Source organism: Arachis hypogaea, chromosome 15, assembly GCF_003086295.3.
Source record: "Arachis hypogaea cultivar Tifrunner chromosome 15, arahy.Tifrunner.gnm2.J5K5, whole genome shotgun sequence".
In the NCBI taxonomy this organism is placed as follows: Eukaryota; Viridiplantae; Streptophyta; class Magnoliopsida; order Fabales; family Fabaceae; genus Arachis; species Arachis hypogaea.
Window position 1 is genome coordinate 84832467 of NC_092050.1, and position 16546 is coordinate 84849012.

Here is a 16546-nt window from a genome sequence, read left to right on the forward strand (position 1 = left end):
TTTAAAAGAAAAAGAGAGATGGTTAGTTGTTGGCATTGTAAGGGTAGGTATAGAGCTAGATCACTTGGGCCTAGGAGAATGTTTGGCCACTTAAAAGAGAATTCTACAGTCATGCCACCCAGAAGGATTAATAATGATCAACTTCACGACGGGTGTGAAAATAAAGTGTGGGATCCCAGATTACATGAAGAGGATCGACTTTGGGAGCCCCAAGCTTGTGAAGAACTCCATTGATAAACCACTATTTTATGGTTTATCTTGTACTCAATTGAGTGGTTTTTATCAACTCTTTACCCACTTATTCATACTAATCGCATGTTTTACGTTTTCCTTCCTGATTTTGTGCTATAGTTGAAAACATGTTTCTTTGGCCTTTAAATTGCTAATTATTAATCCTCTCCTATTACCATTCGATGCCTTGATATGTGTGTCAAGTATTTTCAGAGATTACAGGGCAGTAATGGCTTGGAGGATGGAAAGGAAGCATGCAAAAGTGGAAGGAATACAAGAAGTTGAAGGAACTGCAAAGTTGTCCAGCCTGACCTCTTCGCACCAAATAGTCATAACTTGAGCTACAGAGGTCCAAACGACGCGGTTCTAGTTGCGTTGGAAAGCTAACGTCCAGGGCTTTGATTTGATATATAATATGCCATAGTTGATTTGACGCTAGGTGACGCGAACGCGTGCTCTACGTGGACGCGTCGCAGTGACGAAAATCAGCGTGGCAGATTTCTTCTCCAGCGATTTCTAGGCTATTTTCGACCCATTTTTCGGCCCAGAAAACACAGATTAGATGCTATAAAGTGGGGAAATCTATTCATTCATAATCATCAGCTCATAATTCATAATTTTTAGTTTTAGATGTAGTTTTTAGAGAGAGAGGTTCTCTGCTCTCTCTTAGGATTTAGGATTAGGATTTCTCTTAGGATTTAGGATTTCAACTTCTTTAATCACAGGTTCAATGTTCCTTTAATTTAAGATTCTTATATTCCGCATTTATTCCATAATATTTTCCCATTTATTCCAATGCTTTTACTTGTTAATGTTTCAATTTAGCTTATGAACCTTTTCATGTCAAGATTTGAATGTTTTATTTAATATTATTTGAGGTATTTCAGACTCATGATTGCTTTCCTTTATTTATCTAAAATAATTTAGATTTTTCCCTTTTTGCTTTGGTTGATTAATTGATGACTCTTGAGTTGTCAAACTCATCGTGATTGATAATTGTTATCTTTGCTAATTGATTTAAATTCCTATAACTCTAGTCTTTCCTTAGGAGTTGACTAGGACTTTAGGTGTTAAATTGATTTATCCACTTGACTTACCATCATAGTTAGAGGTTGACTTCGTGGGAGCAAAAATATAATTCTCATCACCATTGATAAGGATAACTAGGATAGGACTTCCAGTTTTCATACCTTGCGAAGAGTTTTATTATTTATTAATTTATTAATTCCTGCAATTTATTTCTCTTGTTCAAACCTTTTTAAAACCAAAAACACTGTTTTCCATAACTAATAATAATAACACCTCCCTGTAGTTCCTTGAGAAGACGACCCGAGGTTTAAATACTCGGTTATCAATTTTATTGGGTTTGCTTAAGTGACAAACAAAACTTTTGTAAGGAAGGAATTCTTGTCGGTCCAGAAGCTATACTTATAACGAGAATTTATTTATTAGGAAATTCTAGATCGCGCGAGAGTTTCACTCTTTTCAAAATGGCACCGTTGTCGGGGAATTGCAAACGTGTGCCTTATTATTAGTTAATGTAAATATTTTTCTTTTCTTGTTTTTTTGTTTTTATTTTTGTTTTTATTTTTTCTTTTTCGTAAATTAAGAGGTTATTGGTTTTTATTTAGTTATTAAAAATTTTTTAAAAAATTTGTTCTTGGTGTTCATCTTGATCTTCAAGTTGTTCTTCGTGTTCATCTTGACCTTCAAGTTGTTCTTAGTTGTTTTCTTTGTTTTGATCTAAAAATTCTAAGTTTGGTGTCATTTTGTTGATTTTCTCTTTCATCATTAAATTCAAAAAAATCTTTTCTATTTATTTTAATTGAATTTTTGATTTTCGCATAAAAAAAATATTTAGATTTTTTTTTAAATTTTTATCTTATCTTATCTTTGTTTTAAATTTCAAAATTCAAATCTTTTTCAAAAATCATATCTTTTTCAAAATCTTATCTTATCTTATTTCAAAATCAAATTTCAAATTTTAATATTTAAATTCCAAAATTCAAATTTCAAAATTTAAATTTAAAATTTTAAAAATCAAACCTTTTCAAAATTTAAACCTTTTTCAAATTTTTATCTTATATTGTTGACTTTTTCAAAATTCAAAATTTAAAATCCAAATTTCAAAATTTCAAATTTCAAAATTTAAAATTCAAAATTCAAAATTTAAATTTCAATAACCTTTTAATTTAAATTTGTTTTTATTTTCGTTTTTAATTTTTATTTCCTATTATGAGTTCTCACCCCCATCGCTTTAAGTTTGGTTCCAATGTTGTTGTAAGGAATGGAAACTATAATGAAAATAGGCATCAAGGTTGGAAGAATCAAGGATGGGAGGAGCCACAAGGATTTGATCAACCCTCTTGGCAACAACCCCCTCCAATGCACTATAACCAACAACCATTCTGTGATGCATACTAAAATGATGACTATGGTGGACACCCTTGTAGTTACCAACAAGCCCCACCATATGCTTATGAACCATCTCCTCAACACAACTTTGGACCACCATACTCACAAGCCCCTTACCACCAAACACCACAATATGACCCTAACCTATATCCACCACACCAAACACCATATGAACCACACCCAGAACCACCACCTCAATATTCACCATCTCCATATTCTTATCAAGAAGAACCACCTTCCTATTATGAACCCTTTCTCCAAAATAATGAACCCTCATATCCACCCCAATCTCCAATGGATGACATCCTTCGTGGTCTTCTTCAAGGACAAGCGAGGATGCAAAGGAATGTACTGGAACTCGCGACTGCCTTAACCGAGGTAGTAAATCGATTAGCTTCCCAATATCTGAGCACTCAAAGTACTCCCATGGCTACATGTGGAGAATCAAAAGAAGGGCATAGCATGAAGGAGACACTAGAAACTTCGGTGGACAATGAGGAGCATGGCTTTGTATTGGAACAAGTGGAGGAAGCCATAATAGTTGTAGAGGAAGAAGTGGTTGAAGATTTAGGAGATGCTGAACCTCCATGGGAAAGTCAAGACATAGAGCCTCCTTCCAAGACGGTTGCATTTGATGTTAAGGAGGGTGTACAACCTCCAAGGCATGTCATGGTTAAGGAATTGGAAGAGGTCGATCAAGAGATGAAGATTCAAGAAGAAGAAGCACAACCTCCCATGCCCTTGGAAAGCAGTGAAGAGGAGATTGAATTGGAAGAAAGCTACCAAGAGGAAGAGGTTGAAATTGAAGAAGCTTACAAGGAGGTGGAAGTTGTCAGAGAAGAGCACAAGGGAGTGGAGCTTGCAAGTTTATTAGAAACACCTCTCCCAAGGCCATTACCGTCCAACACAATGTTCAAGCGGGTAAAATTCTTATCCTTGACCTTTACCTTCCCACTTGAATATGGGCAACTGGAGACGGATGGTCAACTTAGAGCTCTTTGTGGCATTAAGAGTAAGAGGAAGATGGTCAGTGGTAAGAATTGTCCTGCAAGGTTCATTATGGTTGGAAGCTTTAAGTTTAAACGCAAAGGTTGGTGTAGAGCTCAATTGAATGGGTATGGGAAGTTGTTTGGACACTTCAGTGAGAATTCTAAGGCTGAACCACCCGGATGGAATCATGATAATCAACTTGAAGACGGGTGTAGAAACAAGATTTGGGATCCAGGAATATATGAGGATCAATTTTGGGATCTCAAAGCTTGTGAAGAACTCCATCAAAGCCTGAGGAATTTACTTGGTATTGATAGAGCTTAATGGAAGTCCAAGCATTGGTGGAAGTTTCAAGACGAGTTCATGCACAAGCCACCATAACAGGGAGCTCATCAGATGTCCAACTTAAGGACTTTAACTAAAAGTGCTAGGTGGGAGACAACCCACCATGGTATGATCGTCCCTTTTTCAGTTTTAATTATAGTCTATTTTGTTTGTTTTTGAGTTTTGATTGGACTTGGAATCATGCATAACACTCATATTAGCATTGCATTCTGCATACTGCATTAATAAAAAAAAATCGCACGCTACGTGACAGCGTCGCCGACGCGTCCGCGTCACAGTGCATTAGGAAGAAAAGAAAAGTGAACAGAGAGTCACGCGAAAGCGTGGCTGGAGGCGTGCCTTAGGCACAAATATGCCCACGCGACCGTGTCGCCGATGCGGCCGCGTCATTTGAAAAATAGCTTCCCCACGCGTCCGCATCACCCACGCGAACGCGTGGCTCTGTAAAATCGACATAAAGGGGTGTATGGCAGTATGTTGGGCTGGAATGGGGCTGGAACCATGCTAGAAGCATAGCCCTACCACACGACCGCGTGCCCCACACGGCCGCGTCGTTTTCAAAATATGGCCATCCACGCGATCGCGTCAACCACACGACCGCGTCACCCAAAAATTTGGCAAAAAGAGTTTCGAACAGAGAGTTGCGCGAACGCGAGGCTGCACTCGCGCCAATCGCACAAATCAGGTCACGCGATCGCGTGACCCACGCGTCCGCATCACCTGACCTTATCGCGCACCACGCGACCACATCACTCACGTGTCCGCATCGCCTGCGCCGCACAACTTATCCAGATTAATGCCAATTATCTTGTCTTTTATTTTCTAATCCTAATCTCTTCTATCTTTTCTTTTTTCTTCTTTCTTTCTTACTTTATTTCTTTCACTTCTCATTCTTTTTCACCTTCATTCTATTTTACTTAATTTATTTGCATATTTCATTCATTGCATTTTAATTTTGTGCATATTTTTCTTTTCTTTTCTAAATTTATTATTTTTCCATTGGTGTCACTTGTTCATATTCAACTGTTGTCTCTTTTCTGGTATTATTTTGGTGCTCAGTGACTTGTTTTACACTGTTGGGTAATATTATTTAAGTCAATGCTAATCTTTTATGATATTTGTATTAATTTTGCATTGACATTACTTTATATTGTCTTGCACTCTCTTCCCCATTGTTGCAAATTTTTGCACTCTTGATTTGCCATGTACTTCTACTGTTTTCTCACTTGCATGTTGTAGCTACCATGTAATTGGGACCCTTATTATCTGGCATTAACACCCATATTTTATTTATTTTCTAGCTTTATTTTTGGGTTACTTTTCTTCTTTTCCTTCTTCTTTCAAGATGGCCACCACGAAGGGAGAGGAAAAGCTTCTTAATGGGAAGAGAAACAAGTCCACCTGCACAATCTTTGGAAAGTATCAGTTGAAGCAACCCGTCCACTTGTACATCATAACATGCACCGAGGACGGTGCAATCTTTAAGTGTGGGGAGGTCGATACCGATCTCAATGGGTTAGCTATTTTCTTCTTTCCAACACCATTGTTTTATTTTCTTTATTAGTTCATTGTTGCATTACATAATAGATTGCATGTGTAGTTGATTGTTTGCATTTAAGCACTACTAAGTTGAAAAATAATAAGTTTCTTTTTAAGACCCTATTTTTGAAAAATTTCACTAATTTAAATTAAAAAAATTAAAATTTTCTATGTGTTAAATTTGTTTGAAGTTGTATTTGGAACATGGTTTTTGAGCCAAAGAACACACAACCTGTGATATTTTGAACTTATTTACAAGGTTACATTATTTAACCATAAATTTTTATTCTTGTGTGTTTTCTTCTCTATAATTGCAATCTTTGCTTTGTTCCATTCTATATGTCCATTATTTAGTGTATTTACATGCTTGCATATGATTGAGGCCATTATTTATTATTAGCTCACTTATCCCAAATAAGCCTACCTTTTACATCACCCTTGTTAGCCACTTTGAACTTTTTAACCCCCTTCTATTTCATAACCACATTACTAGCCTTAAGCAGAAAAACAAAATAAAAATCTCAAGTTGAATCCTTGGTTAACTTAAGATAGATATTGTGTATAATTTAAGTGTGTAGAATTTTATGGGAACATGGGATGATAGAAAAAAAAAAGAGGAATTAAATTGAATAAGTTATTTGAAAATTTGGGAAGCATGCTCATGTGAAATCAAAATAATTAAATTAACATGTGCATTGAAAAAAATATTAAGTAATTAAATAAGGGGATACAAAAAAAAATAAAAAAAAAGAAAGAAAAATAATATTACCCCAAATGCAAAATAAAAAGAATCAACGCACATGGGACAAAATTCAAAAATAAGTTTGATACATGAGCATGTAATACGAAAGTGGAAAAAATTTGGGTAGCTAGGTAAAGCATTTTAAAATTATATAAAGTATGTATATGTTAGGCGAGATCTTAGACTAATCAAGGATTCACTTTATAAAGCTCACTTGGCCATACATATATCCTTACCTTTACCTCAGCCCCATTACAACCCTAAAAAGACCTCATGATGTTAGCATTGGTACATTAAATATTTGTTGATTGGTTAGATGAAGAACAATGTTTAGAAAGCATGATTAGAGAAGGGTAGAGTGAATTACCCTATACACTTGAGAGACTAGAGTGATATACACTACCAGTGAGGGTTCAATGCTTGATTCTATGTTCCCTGCTTTCATGAGCTATCTTCTTACAAGTTTACTTGTCTTTTATTGTATGATTTGAATTAGTGAAATCTGATTTATTTTTGTCTTGAAGAGCTTATTTACTTTTAACCAGGTAGATAGAAACATCTTAGCATGTAGTTGCATTCATATAGATAGGTTGCATTTCATACATTTTACCATTCCTCTTCACTCCTTTATAGCTTCTCTTGAGCTTAGCATGTGGACATGCTAATGTTTAAGTGTGAGGAGGTTGATAAACCACTATTTTATGGTTTATCTTATGCTCAATTGAGTGATTTTTATCAACTCTTTACCTACTTATTCATACTAATCGCATGTTTTACGTTTTCCTTCCTGATTTTGTGCTATGGTTGAAAACATGATTCTTTGGCCTTTAAATATCTAATTATTAATCCTCTCCTATTACCATTCGATGCCTTGATATGTGTGTTAATTATTTTCAGAGATTACAGGGCAGGAATGGCTTGGAGGATGGAAAGGAAGCATGCAAAAGTGGAAGGAATACAAGAAGTTGAAGGAACTGCAAAGCTGTCCGGTCTGACCTCTTCGCACTAAAATAGTCATAACTTGAGCTACAAAGGTCCAAACGACGTGGTTCCAGTTGCGTTGGAAAGCTAACGTCTGGGGCTTCGATTTGATATATAATATACCATAGTTCCCTTGACGTTAGGCGATGCAAATGCGTGCTCCACGTGGACGCATCGCAGTGACGAAAATCAGCGTGGCAGATTTCTTCTCCAGCGATTTCTAGGCTGTTTTCGACCCAGTTTTTGGCCCAGAAAACACAGATTAGAGGCTATAAAGTGGGGGAATCTATTCATTCATAATCATCAGCTCATAATTCATAATTTTTAGTTTTAGATGTAGTTTTTAGAGAGAGAGGTTCTCTCCTCTCTCTTAGAATTTAGGATTAGGATTTCTCTTAGGTTTTAGGATTTCAACTTCTTCAATCACAGGTTCAATGTTCCTTTAATTTAAGATTCTTATATTTCGCATTTATTCCATAATATTTTCCCATTTATTCCAAAGCTTTTACTTGTTAATGTTTCAATTTAGCTTATGAACATTTTCATGTCAAGATTTGAATGTTCTATTATTATTTGAGGTATTTCATACTCATGATTGCTTTCCTTTATTTATCTAAAATAATTTAGATTTTTTCCTTTTGGATTTGGTTGATTAATTGGTGACTCTTGAGTTGTCAAACTCATCGTGATTGATAATTGTTATCTTTGCTAATTGATTTAAATTTCTATAACTCTAGTCTTTCCTTAGGAGTTGACTAGGACTTTAGGTGTTAAATTGATTTATCCACTTGACTTACCTTCATAGTTAGAGGTTGACTTAGTGGGAAAAAAAATATAATTCTCATCACCATTGATAAGGATAACTAGGATAGGACTTCCAGTTTTCATACCTTGCCAAGAGTTTTATTATTTATTATTTATTAATTCCTGCAATTTATTTATCTTGTTCAAACTTTTTTAAAACCCAAAACACTGTTTTCCATAACTAATAATAAGAACACCTCCCTGTAGTTCCTTGAGAAGACGACCCGAGGTTTAAATACTCCGTTATCAATTTTATTGGGTTTGCTTAAGTGACAAACAAAACTTTTGTAAGGAAGGAATTGTTGTCGGTCTAGAAGCTATACTTACAACGGGAATTTATTTTTTAGAAAATTCTAGATCGCGCGAGAGTTTCGCTCTTTTCATCCATCAAGACTTGGTGCAACTTATTAGAAATCTTGGGGCACAATAGAAAACCAAGTATTGGTGGGAGTTCCAAGATGAGTTCAAGCACAAGCCACCTTGATGAAGAGCCCCCCATAGGTCCAACTTAAGGACAATAAACAAAAGTGCTAGGTGGGAGACACCCCACCAGGGTAAACTCTTTTCATTTTTCCCTTTTGTAAATATTGGTAGAATAGGTTTGATTTCTTGTTTTGTTTTGTTTGTTAAGTTTATTTGGTAGTTTGTTATGTTAAATAAGGTTTCATGGTGTTTTGGTAGCTGTTTGGAGGTTTGGACGGCTTGGTTTGGTGCAAGAACTTGGAAAAATTTTGAAAAACAGAGCACCAACCGATGCGTATGCGCACTTGGCGCGTACACGTGACCCAAGCATTTTCGACCATCCACGCGCACGCGTACATGGCGCGTATGCATGGATGCAAAAATTTCATTCCAAGCCGAAAAACCCGAGAGTTAGGCCTGCACTGGCGCGTACGCGTCCTTGATTCTAATTGCGCAATGCACGCGTACGCATGCTGTACACGCGTGCGTTGATTGCGCCACCTGCATCCCTGGTACATTTTCTAGAGAGTTGGGCCAACCTTGGGCTGACGCTGTGTGCGCACGCGTCCTTCTGCGAAACTGCGCATCGACTCGTGGGCGTGCATGACGCGTCCGCGTCGGTAAAAAAAAAAGAAAAAAAAGTTTTTTTCTCATCTTCCATTTTCTTTTGTCCATTGCATTCGCATACTTTTATTCTTTGCATTTTTATTTTGTTTTTATTGCTTGTTTTTACTTTATTTTTTTTCGAGTTTCTTATTTTAATAATGGTATTGAATTCTCTTACTCAATTGTTGAGAATTTCTTGCATTATTTTGGTGCTTCGTGACTTGTTTGATATTAATGAGAGATGAAACTTTTAAATTAACGCTTCATCTTTTATGACTCTTGTATCCCTTGTGCATTGATATGAGCTCATATTGTTTTTCATGATCCACTTTTTCTTATTTGAACTTGATGCTCAATATGCTCTTCATGCTTTGACTTTACTCTTGCATCAAGTATTAGTTGACATGCCATTAGCTTATATTGCCTTCTCACCCACATGCTTAGCTACCATGTAGTAGAGAACTTTACTCTTATTTGGCATTAGCCGCGCCTATGTTCTCTTTGCTTTAATATCTTTGTTGTAGGCTTAATTTTCTTTCTTTTTTGCTCTTTTTAGGCAAGCCACCAAGAAAGAAGAGGAAAAGGAAAAGCTTTTAAATAGGGCAACCAACAATTCATCCGCACAATCTTTTTAAGAAGCTCATCAGTTTTAGCAACCTGTCCACTTGCTCTTCTTTGCATGCACCGAGGACGGTGCAATCTTCAAGTGTGGGGAGGTCGTTCGACCGATCTTCACGGGTAACAATTTTCTTTTTCGTCACCAATGTTAGCTAGTTGTTGCATTGTATGATAGGTTGCATGTTAGTTATAATTTGTACATATTTTACTACTTCTTTCGTATTAGGACTACTTAGTTAGGGTGATGATTTCTTTTCCAAGAAACTGTTTTGGGGTACCCTACCAATTTGAAAAAAAAATTTTGTTAAACTTGCTTGAAGAATTTATTTTGGAACATGGTTTTTGAGCTAAGAACACAAGCTTGTGAGATTTGAGCCTAATAGTCTGGTTACATCTTATAACCATTTATTTTTCCTTCTTGTGTGCAATTGTTTTCTTTCTATGATTGTGATCTTTGATTTGCTTGATTCTTTATGTCCATTATTTTGTGTATACATGCATTTATATGATTGAGGCCATCATTTCATGTACCTCACTAACCCAAATAGCCTTACCTTTTATCTTCCATTGTTAGCCAATTTTGAGCCTACGCTTGACCCAATTGTTCTTTATTTTAGCACATTACAAGCCTTAAAGAAAAAAATAATAAATGTCCTGAATTTGGATCTTTGATTAGCTTAGGCTAGTGTGAGTGTGTATCATTCAAGTGTGGGAAAACTTGGGACATTAGTTGGGATAAAAGGGTGTATTATATTATTGTTGGTAATATTGAGAATTGGGTACATGCTCATGTGTTAATTAAATGTAAAACCATATGCATTGATACTTTTGTATATACCTTATTGAAAAAAGAAAAAAAATGAGAAAAAAAAAGAAAAAGAAAAAAAAAATGTGAAAAAGAAAAGAAAAGAAAAAAGAAAAAAATAGAAAAAGAAAAAAAAGAAGAAAAACAATAAGAAGGGGACAAAATGCCCCAAAGTGAAGTCCAATAAGAGTCAACGCATATGTGTTGTGATCAAGGAAAAAAATGCATGAGTATGTGAAAAAGTGAAGAATGGGTAGTTAGGTTAGCTTTGAATTGTATAGGTTGCTATATAGGTTAGGTGGGAAGTTTAAGGTAATCAAAGATTCAAATTTCAAGTCCACTTCACCAAATATGCATCCTTATATTACCTTGACCCTAGCCCCATTACAACCTATGAAAAGTCCTCATGATAGTTGTATGCATGCATGAAATAAATGTTGATTGTTTGATGAAAAACAAATCGTGGAAACCATGATTAGGAGAGAATTGAGAGAATCGACCCTACACACTTGACTGACTAGAGTGCAAACACTTCTGGTGAGGGTTCGATGCTCAATTACTTGATTCCCGGCTTTCATGAGCGTTCTTCTTGCAAGTCTACTTGAACTTCATTTTGATATTTGAATTGGAAGGATTCATAAATCGATCTTGGCCGTACTTGTGCATGTATGTCTTGGAGATTGATTTATTTTTAACCAAGTAGGTAGAATCATTTTGCATTTAGTTGCATTCATATAGATAGATGCATTTAGGTTATTTGCATTGAATAAATGTCCATACCCCTTCTCTTATCCTTCTTGGTTTAGCATGAAGACATGCTATGGTTTAAGTGTGGGGAGGTTGATAAACTCCATTTTTAGGGTTTATTTTGTGTTGAATTTAGAGGGTTTTTATCTTCTTTTCCCATATTTATTCAATGAAATAGCATGGTTTCGTAAATTCTCCTTTAATTGTGCTTAAGAGTGAAAACATGCTTTCTTTAGGTCTAAAAATAGCTAAATTTAATTCACCTTAATTCCATTAGATGCCTTGATGTGTTTGCTAAGTGATTTTAGGTTTAGGAGGCAAAGATTGGATCAAGGGAATGAAAAGAAAAGCATGTAGAAATGGAGAACTCATGAAGAAATGAAGGAATCGCAAAGTTGTCAAGCCTGACCTCTTCGCACTTAATCGACCATAACTTGAGCTACAGAGATCCAAATGAGGCGGTTTTAGTTATGTTGGAAAGATAACATCTTGGGCTTCAAAATAATACAAAATTTGCCATATTTGCATCGCGTTTAGGGATGTGTACGTGCATTGTATACGTACGCACCGATGTTGCACGTGACTCACTTAAGTGCAACTCATGGCTAGCGATTTCTGGTGCATTTTGGGCCCAATCCAACTCATTCCTGATGCTATTTAACCCAAGGAATGAAGAGAGATAAGGCATCTAGTTAGTTAGTGAGTTGTAGTTTAGTTTTGGGAGGGAAAGTTAGTTTCTAGAGAGAGAAGCTCTCTCTTCTCTCTAGAATTAGGATTAGGTTAGATCTAGATTAGGATTTCTTAGATCTAGGTTGATTTCATTCTTTGATTTACTTTTCCCTTTGTAATTCTTTTTCTTCTATATCTCTTCTCTCTAGTTTAGCATTTAATTCTTGTAATTCTCTACTTTTATGTTGATGCACTTTTGTTTCCTCAATTTTCTCTTAATGCAATTTATAATTCATGTTTCTCTATTGTTGAATTGCTTTGTTGTTGTTAATTCCCATGTAATTGAGTAGTGTAGATTTACATTTCTTGCAATTTTACATTTCTAAGTGTTTGATGAAATGTTTGGAAGGATGTTAGAGTAGAATTTTAACTCTTGGCTTGGGAAGGCAACTTAGGAACTCTTGAGTTACTAATGTCCAAGTAATTGATGATTGGGAGCCATTAACTCTAGGTCCCACTAATTGAATTGGTGGAGAGCTAGGACTTATGGACTTGGATTGATATAGCTCACTTGACTTTCCTTTACTATTGGTTAGAGGATGACTTAGTGGGATTGATCCTTGTCAATTCTCATGTTGTGGTTAGTGATAGGGATAGAGATCCTTGACCACCAACCCTTGCCATGACCTTTGTAGCTATTAGTTTACTTCCTTGCCATTTACTTTTCTTGTTTCTTATCCAAAACCCCAAAATATACAACTCATAACCAATAACAAGAACACTACCCTACAATTTCTTTGAGAGACGACCCGAGGTTTAAATACTTCAGTTTATAATTTTAGGGGTTTGTACTTGTGACAAACAAATATTTGTATGAAAGGATTATTGATTGGTTTAGAAACTATACTTCGACGAGATTTCATTAGTGAAATTCTATACTGTCAAAAATCCATTCATCAAAATGTTACATGTATGCATCCCTAAATGTGATGCAACTATGGCAAATTTTATATCATTTTGAAGCTCCGGATGTTAGCTTTCCAGCATAACTAGAACCGTCTCATTTGAACCTCTGTAGCTCAAGTTATGGTCAATTAAGTGCGAAGAGGTCAGGCTTGACAACTTTGCGATTCCTTTATTTCTTCATGAGTTCTCCATTTCTACATGCATTTCCTTTCATTTCCTTGATCCAATCTTTGCCTCCTAAACCTGAAATCACTTAGCAAACACATCAAGGCATCTAATAGAATTAAGGTGAATTAAATTTAGCTATTTTAAGACCTAAAAAAAGCATGTTTTCACTCTTAAGCACAATTAAAGGAGAATTTACGAAACCATGATATTTCATTGAATAAATGTGGGAAAAAATGATAAAACCCTCTAAATTCAACACAAGATAAACCCTAAAAATGAGATTTATCTAAGAGCTATGAACAACTAAACCCCTTTCATTGGGTTAGGGAGCTCTATTGTAATTCAATGGATCAATATTAGTTTCATTCTTCTTCTTCTTTCTTTTTTCTTGCTTTTTGTTAGAAAGCTTTCGGTCTTAATTTAATTGGATAGTTGTCTTGAGAGAAAAGCTATCCCTAATTGGAATTCTTCGGTGCCTCGAGAGAGGAATGAAGAGTTCATGCTAGAATTGCTTTCTAATATTGGATTAGATTGGGGGTTGGATGGATATTGATAAACCACTATTTTATAGTTTATCTTGTACTTAATTGAGTGGTTTTTATTAACTCTTTACCCACTTATTCATACTATTTGCATGGTTTTATATTTCCTTCCTAATTATGTGTTTTGAATGAAAACATGCTTCTTTGATCTTATATTTGCTTATTATTAATCCTCTCTTATTACCATTAGATGTCTTGACATGTGTGTTAAGTGATTTCAGAGATTACAGGGCAGGAATGGTTAAGAGGATGGAAAGGAAGCATGCAAAAGTGGAAGGAATATAAGAAGTTGAAGAAACTGCAAAGCTGTCAGCCTGACCTCTTCGCATTCAAACAGTCATAACTTGAGCTACAGAGGTCCAAACGACGCGGTTCCAGTTGCGTTGGAAAGCTAACGTTCGGGGCTTCGATTTGATATATAATATGCTATAGTTTCCCTGACGCTAGGCGACGCGACTGCGTGCTCCATGCGGCCGCGTCGCAGTGACGGAATTCCAGCGTGGTTGAATTCGAGACCAGCAAATTCGGGGCTGTTTCTGACCCAGTTCTCGGCCCAGAAAACATAGATTAGAGGTTATAAAGTGGAGGAATGCATCCATTCATAAGGAGGCTCTCATAATTCACTTTTCATATTTTAGATGTAGTTTTAGAGAGAGAGGTTCTCTCCTCTCTCTCTTAGGATTAGGATTTAGGACTTCTCTTAGTTTTAAGAGTGACTCTCGATCCCAGGTTTAATGTTCTTTTCTGTTTAATTTCGTTTCCATTTTTATTCACCTTAGTACTTTAATTGATATTTATCTTTTGAATAATTGGCTTATGGCTTTCATGTTATGATTTTCTTTATTAATGCAATTGAGGTATTTTCAGATTTGTGATTTATATTTAGCTTTTTACATTCTTGGTTTTGGTTAAGAAATTAGTAACTCAGGAGTTATCCAATTCAACAGTATAATTGATAATTGTTATCTTACCAATTGAATTGAACTTCAATAACTGAAGGAATCGCAAAGTTGTCAAGCCCGACCTCTTCGCACTTATTTGATCATAACTTAAGTTACAGAGGTCCAAATGAGGCGGTTTCAGTTGCGTTGGAAAGCTAACATCCAGGGCTTCAAAATGATATAAAATTTGTCATAGTTGCATCACGTTAAAAGGCGCGCACGTGCACTATACGCGTACGCACTGATGTTGCACGTGACCCACTTAAGTGCAACTCGTGGCCAGTGATTTCTGGTGCATTTTGGGGCCAATCCAACTCATTTCTGATGCTATTTAACCCATGGATTGAAGTGGGATGAGACATCTAGTCATTATTAGTTTAATTTAGATTAGTTTTGGAGGGAAAGTTAGTTTAAGAGAGAGATGCTCTCACTTCTCTCTAGGATTTAGATTAGGTTAGATCTAGATTAGAATTTCTTAGATCTTGGTTAATTTCATGCTTAGATTTACTTTTCCTTTATCAATTTTTCTTCCTCTACTTCTCCTCTCTCTAGTTTAGCATTTAATTCTTGTAATTCTCTACTTTTATGTTGATGCACTTTTGTTTCTTCTATTTCCTCTTTTAATGCAATTTATGATTCATGTTCTTTTATTGTTCAATTGAATTGTTATTGTTTAATTCCTTGCAATTAAGTAGTGTAGATTTACTTTCCTTGCAATTTTACTATGCTTTCCTTTTATGCCTTCCAAGTGTTTGATAAAATGCTTGTTTGGATTTTAGAGTAGAATTTTATTCTCTTGGCTTGGGAAGGTAACTTAGGAACCCTTGAGTTACTAATGTCCAAGTAATTGATGTTTGGGAGCCATTAACTCTAGGTCTCACTAATTGAATTGGTGGAGAACTAGGACTTATGGACTTGGATTGATATAGCTCACTTGACTTTCCTTTACTACTAGTTAGAGGATGACTTAGTGGGGTTGATCCTTGCCAATTCTCATGTTGTGGTTGGTGATAGGGATAGAGATCCTTGACCACCAAACCTTGCCAAGACCTTTTTAGCCATTAGTTTACTTCCTTGCCATTTATCTTTCATGTATCTTATCAAAAAACCCTAAACATAAGTCATAAACAATAACAAGAACACATTATTGCAATTCCTAGGGAGAACGACCCGAGGTTCCAATACTTCGGTTTATAAATTTTAGGGGCTTGTACGTGTGACAAACAATCTTTTGTATGAAAGAATTCTTTGTTGGTTTAGAAACTATACTTGCAACGAGAATTTATTGTGAATTTTATACCATCAAAAATCCAATCATCACCTGACAGGCGATCAAGCATCTGATCGATAAACAGCAGGGGGTAGTGATCCTTGCGAGTGGCCTGGTTGAGGCGCCTGTAATCAATGCACACCCTCCAAGAATTCTGCACTCTAGTTGTCAGGAGCTCTCCATGCTCATTCTTCACTGTTGTAACTCCAGACTTCTTGGGCACCACTTGTACTGGGCTGACCCATTCACTGTCTGAGATGGGGTAGATGATATCAGCTTCGAGTAGTTTGGTCACTTCCTTCTTCACAACTTCTAAGATGGTAGGATTCAGCCACCTTTGAGGTTGAGGGACAGGCCTTGCTCCCTCTTCTAAAAATATTTTGTGCTCACAAACTTGAGGGATGATGCCGACTATATCTGCCAAGTTCCACCCAATTGCTTTCTTGTGTCTTCTCAGCACACCAAGCAGCTGCTCCTCCTGTTGGGAAGTGAGTTCCCTTACAATGATAATTGGGAGCTTCTGATGATCCTCAAGGTAAGCATACTTGAGGTGGGGTGGAAGGGGCTTCAACTCTATTTTCTGCTCATGGCTAGGCACTTGATCATCTGGAGCTAGTGAAGGTGGCAATGTGTATTTATCTTGTTCAGGGGGCTTCCCCACACTTGCACCTTGCTCTATGTGCCTCTCTTCTACTTCTTCCTGGT